The following is a 6,993-nucleotide window of genomic DNA, read 5'->3' as shown; positions in this document are numbered from 1 at the left end:
ATGATAGTGAGTTAATACAAGACGTTAAATATGTAGGAAACCAGTTGCAGTGCTATTTTTAGGGGCACCTATTGTAATCATTAGATATCTTATTATTATTATTCTTCCGCTGCTTCTTCTTCTTCTTCTTCTTCTGCCGCAAGTCCATGGCAGCCCACAGAAAGGCTTGGGGGAAAGTTATGAAATTTGGCACACTGATAGAGGACAGTGTCAACATTAACCATAGCAAATTTGAAGTCTCTAACTCCGACTCTCTAGTGCCAACACTTGTCCAAAATTTAAATTTCTTTATGCTAATAACTTTTGAACTGTAAACCACAGATTCTTTTTTCCTCTGAATTCTTGGCTCATGCCGAGTCAAATGAACCTCAAAATTAAAAAATCACAAGTCTTAGTTTGTCTTAGTTTCTCACAACCCACAAATTGGGTCAGATCATCTTCAGACCATGCTGGCAAAAGGTTATGGAATTCAAGTTGATTTGTCCAACCGTTCTCGAATAACACATGAACAAATTCGACTAAAAACATGCAAAAATGGATATGAGGCTATATCTCTGCAATGGTTTGGCGTATTGAGACCAAACTTGGTGTGTGTTGTAACAAGCATGACCTGAGGCTACCTGTACCTGTGTTTCAGCGCTGTGCCCCCTAATGGTCAGGAGATATGAAAAATGCATATTTTTTTTCATCACAAAACTGGTCTCTTCAGATTCGGTGTATGTCGAATCGAATGATGTCCAGTTTTACCATTTCAGCCATTTTGGGCGTTGGCCATTTTGAATTATGTTCTAAAATGCTGTATTTTACAAACGCATTAACGTATCGTTATGAAACTAATTACAAAAAACTTCGGCTTCATAACCTCATGGTACTCAAAAAGTTTGGGGGCATAATGTTATAATGAAATTTAGAAAAATGCTAATAACTTTTGCTTACATTAACCAATTGTAATGAGACTGATGTTGATAGCTTCCTTGGATCATACCGAGAACATCGATACCAATTTTGCCAATATTGGCTGAACTTCCTGTCCACCATTTTGATTCATGTTGAAAACCAACTTTTTCGAACTCCTCCTAGATTGTTGGTCCGATTTTTACCCAATTTGTCTCGGATCATCTTCAGACCAAACTGGCAAAAAGTTATGGATTTCGTGTTGATACATGAAACATTTTTCGTTTAGCGGTCAAATATTTTTGCTTTAAATATTTTATTACAATTAGTGAATGTTTTTTTTTTATGGTTATAGCTTTAGTTAACTACAATAACCCTGATCAGATGGCATGGAAAATGCTTAATCATACAGTTTAGAGGTCATTCTAAAGATATATGTCATCAGAATTGCATGACTGATCAACAGGGGTGTGAAGTAAAAAATTTCAAATACTCACGTTACTGTTATTCAGCATATTTTTTTTTTTTTTTTTTTTCAGAAATTGTACTTTTTGGAGGAGTTTAAAAATTGTGTACTTTTACTTTTACTTGAGTACAATAGCAAGCTCTGGCTCAGTGGCCTTACATCTGATTTTAAATAAAAAAAATTTCCAAGCATTATTATTTAAATGGTGGTGAGTGTACTGAGAATAACTCTTTCATCTTTGCATCACTTTAATAGTTTTTCTATTGTTTTGATGTATTTTAAAGAGTTGGCATCAAAATTAAAACTGCTGGATGATATATATTCTTTGTTCTTTCTGTCAAACAACAAAAGATAATTATTAAATAAAAAATGGTTGAAGCATGCAAACGTAGTGTTTTTATGAGTTTAATAGCCTAACTACAAGATACGAATGTGCATGTTTCCCTTTCTATATAATTGGGTCCAAAAGCTGTGAATGCAAAGTATGTGTGAATGTGCAATTATGCATGTGTTTGTAAGCCATCACCCTTTATTGCCCTCTCACTCCCAATAACCACAAGAAGCACAAAGAGAAATGCTAGCCGAGAGCCAGCAGGGGCACCGCGGCTGTCATTACAGCCCGGCCATGGAGAGCAAATACCAGGCCCTAGCAACCTGCAGGAGGGGAGTAAGGAAAGTGAAGAGGAAGAAAGAGACAGAGAAAGGAGCTAGGCGAGTTAGCTTAGTAGTACCATAGTGATTGACCCCACCGTGACTCCTCAGCTCCTCAACAATCGCGCTCAGCCAGCTGGAGATGAGGTGTCGAGGGGGCCCCTCACCGAATTTACTGCCGACTCAGAGACATGTGAATGAAACCCAATCAGCTCAGGTTCCTGCTCAGCATGAGCCCAGGACAAGGAGAAAAAAAGAAGCGCACGGGACTTAGCACAAATGTGGCCGTAGCTGCCATAAAGAGCCACTGGAGGCCCTTTCTCACTCTCAGACAAACAGCCTCTGCATTTTTATTGTCCTTCTCCCTTAGTTCTCTTCCTATTCGCTTTGCCCAAAAGTCAATTCATTACCACTTCTTGTTAATTTACTGCTGTTTGCTCCAATGCTAAACTGAAAGTGAGAGAAAGTAAGGAGATGGGTGAGTGTGAGAGAGGAGGAGGAGATTTCTGAAGAGGGGAGGACGAAGGAAAGGAGGTTGGTGGAATATTTAAAACAGGCTGCAGCGATGCTCAGAGCTACCCCGCTGATCAATTAGCATATCTGAATCCTTGCGCTGCACGAGGTTCCCGCGCTAGCACGCTGCTAGGTGGCACTTCTGAGGGAGACGGCTTTTGAATGCGCACACAAGAATCCAGCAAACGCTCCGTGTTCCCAACCGTTTGAACAGCCACAAAAATGACTTGAAGTTCCAACTCTAAACTGAAGGGAAAAAGAAAAGTTTCACTTTTTCTTCTTTTTATGGTTATAGAGAGAGAGGACAGACGAAATGTACTTGTTTTTTTCTTCTGTACTTGATGTTTAATAATTCACTGTGATGTTTCTCCTGCTCTACAGAATTCTTTGGGGTAAGGGATCCAGAAGAACAGACCGATTTTTTTCTCTGAACTGTCACCAAAAGGTTAAACTCGCTGTTTTATTGACTTCTACTGTACCAATTATCTGCAGTATAAGCTCACAGGATTCCTAATTACAGTGAATGTGACGGAGTGGGATTGTACAAAAGTTCAAGTTTGGTGAACTCTGACCTCTATACCAATTTATACATAATAATTTTTATACTAAGGATGATCAAAACATCACAGATTGATCTCTTGAGTCAATACAGAAAGAATACAAACTTGCATACATTTCTAAATGTTAAATTAATAATAGAGATAATATATAGTAGATAATACCATAGTTTTGAATTACGATACTCTTTCAGAAAAAAAAAATTCACCATATTTGAAAGAAAGAAAATCACCTTTGTACCATATTTGCAAAAGGGTGTATATTGGTACTTTAGAGGTACATGTTAGTACCAAATGTATGCATATTAGTAAATGGCCTTTATGGCACATATTCATACCTTTTAAAAGGGTACCGCCCCAGTGACAGTTTTTTTTTTTTTTTTTTTTTTTGAGTGTAAGTTACATTATATATATATATATATATATATATATATATATATATATATATATATATATATATATATATATATATATATAAAGAAAAAAAAACTTGAGTCATGTAAAACACCAGCTTGTGTGTGTGTGTGTGTGTGTGTGTGTTTATATATATATATATATATATATATATATATATATATATATATACCAAAAGTGCTAATTTTTCCTGACTTTTTAATCAAATTTCCAATTTCTAATACATTTTCCAGTATCCTACTGTGGATAATTATCATCAAATGTCTGCTTATTGCTAATTAGCCTTACCATCCACAACAAATATCCCCCATAGCTATCCCCCTCCATCAAAACGATAAAACCCTGAGTCTACGAACACGCTGGAAAATCCCTTTCAGGTTTCATAAGGAATACATGCTAACGCTAACACAGCAACAGTGCGTCTAATGTCTCAAACTTCACCCTGAGGGTATGTCACCATTCAGATCAAGACAAATCAACAACAGGGATGATGGCAGTGCATTCCCTCCCACATGGTTTAGAAAGTGAAATGATAGCAATGGTTTGTTGCTCTATTGAGTGCCTCAGTCTTCACAAAGGCTCAGATGATCCTAAAAACAACCTTCTATGTCAGACTGCCGAAGCATATAGACTATATTTGGGAAAAAGCAGGTCAAGTTTTTCTTCGCTCTCATTCTCTCTTGTTTTCCCTTTCTCTGTTTTTTCAGGATAGCCTTGAAGTTGGTCTCCCATCAGTCACAAAGCGTGGTTCTATTGATGGGATGCAGGGAGGGTATTGACAGTTCCATAATTTGGGCAGGGGAACACAAAAAAGCCCTGCCTCCCGCTGTGCACAGCATGCCACTGCAGGCAGCGGGAGCTTCACATTTTATTAGCCTGGGAGAGCAGCCCCACTGCAAATAAAGCACATTCAGCCAGCTACTGATCTCTGTCACAAAAACAATACCATCATAGCATACCTCTCTCAGCGCTTGCTTTCTCTCCCTCATACGCATACATACGGGCACATGCGAACGCTCAGTGTAACTCATTCTCCCTTTATCAGTCATTCAGTCTTTTACTTTCCCTTCAACTCACTCTTTCTGAACGCCACCTTGTTTCAGCTTTCTCAGCATTTCTCTCTCTGTCGCCCCCCTTTCGCTCTTCATAGTGTCTCTTTCATTCGGTCCCCACTGTTGGATACTTCACACTTGGAGGTATAGCAGCTCAATGAACAGGCTACAAATGAGCTGATTCAAGAGGCCTCAACCTAATGAAAAAAAAGAAAAGAAACAACAACAGATATATAAGATTAGCCCTCCACCTGCTCCATTCTGTGTGCATGTGTCTTAATGTATATTATTATCATGGAAAAACTTTGAAGAACAGCACATTTCAAGTTACAGAAAGAGTCTGACCATGAACTTTAAACATTTTGTTGTAAAATTGAAAAGTTTCAGACCTCTATGACTTTCTTTCTTCTATACAAAAAGAGAAATTTTGAATAATGTGCTAGTCGTTCTTCTGCATGCAATTACAATGAACAGGGATTAAAGCTTTCTAGCTTAAAAAAGAACATTAAAAAAATTATTAAAGTGGTCCATATTGTTGTATTTCAAGTCTTCTGGAGCCATATGATTTTTAGTTTTAGCCATATGATGAGTTTTAGGCTGAAATTTAAGTCATTACTCACTGCTTATCTTCCCCTCTAGTAAGATGTTAACCACTGCGACCAAATCATTGAGTAAGTTGAACTCAAGAAATTAAAAGATTCATGCACAAGTCACTGACAACCTCTCACTCAAAAGAATCAGTTAACAAATCAGACAATATTAAAACTTCTTTTATGACCACTGACACATATTTACAAAAGTGAAGACAAGTTTAGATAACACTATCATTATATCATAGTGTGCTTAATTGCACTTAATTTGCACTTGTAATGGACTTGAAATTTTAAAAGTATATTTAAATAACTGTACTTACAGATATATTACTGAAATAAGGCCACCTAAGTATATTTGTGGCTACATTTCTTAACACACTTAAAAAAATCAATTTGTAATAATGTCAAATGAAATGTTTTTAGGAAATTAGGAAATGCATCTAATTGCATTTAATATAAATGTAAACTATAGTGCATTTCCATTTTCATCTTCAGTGTCTGAAATCATAACATTCAGATCACACGTAATTATATTCCTTTAAAGTAAATTAATTTCAAAATAAGTATGCTGAGGTGTACATGTGGACTCCCACATCCATGCACAAAGGGCAGGGGTCTGAATTTTTACACCACGTGGAGTCATGCAAGACTACTGATGGTAAGAAGATCCGTCCTATTCAGAGGATAACCGGCTGTCTAAGTTACCATGTTTATTATTGTTTTACTATCGCAAGAGACAACTGAGCAAACGCAAAGCTGAATTGTAAGGGACAGATTGCCAATATTTATCGTTAAAGTATTAAACTTAGAAATATGCTGAAAGATTTGTTTCACACTATGCTGCAATCCCCTGTACGTATATATAGAGAGCAAACACACCTTGTTGCATCAGTACAAGGATAACGAAGAAGTTGTGCAACTTGCTGACAAATATTGACTGCTAACAATCTGACTTATGCATCAATGAATCAACGAAAACTAAACTGATCTGCCACATAGAACAAAGACAGAAAAAAGGTTTTCGTGACTGGTTGTAATGATGTGTAGTAACACATACACACAACACATATAATACACAAGACCTCACAGTCCTCTCAAGCTAACTCAAAAGGAGTAACATTATTTAAGGATGGAGAAAACAGATGAAAGTGCAATTTCAGTGAGTTAAAGTGTGGCAGAAACAAAGCACACACACACACACACACACACACACACACACACGCGCGCACGCACGCACACACACACACAATGAATTAATAGTGTTTTCAAAAACTCTTCCTCCTTCTCTGCCTTTGTCAACTCTATCCAATTCATTGGAGGTTTGAAATATATTTAAATAAACTCTGCAGATGCTTTTTTTTTTTGTTCCGTTACATGGAACCCTTTAATCTAGCCGCACTCAAAAAGCTATTCAAACATCTTACATAAATTATGCTCTCAGTATTAAAATCAAAGGCCAACGCCACCAGTCCCAGGGCGGTTGGAGAAAACTTTTGATGGACAGAAGGAGAGAAAGGCAAACTTATGATAAGCATATGTCATACATTTTTTTAAAGCCTCACTTAGCCTAGATTTGTCTGCTATCAACTTAACATCAAAACAATCTGATGCAGGGCTGTTTCTAGTCTTTTTGACGCCCTAGGCGAAATCCCTACTGCCGTCACAGGAATAAATGACATTTTAAAACATATTCAAATAGAAAAGAGTTATTTTAAATTGTAACAATATCTATAAAACAAAAAGATCTATAAAACAAAATACATTCTGCCCATTTCAAATAAGTTTTTAGATAGATCATAGGTTTATGGGAGCTGGCGTGCTCCACCACACAGGAGACTTTCTCTCCAGGTTTA

This window comes from Cyprinus carpio, chromosome A8 (genome assembly GCF_018340385.1).
Source record: "Cyprinus carpio isolate SPL01 chromosome A8, ASM1834038v1, whole genome shotgun sequence".
Taxonomy (NCBI): domain Eukaryota; kingdom Metazoa; phylum Chordata; class Actinopteri; order Cypriniformes; family Cyprinidae; genus Cyprinus; species Cyprinus carpio.
This window is presented reverse-complemented; position numbering follows the sequence as displayed.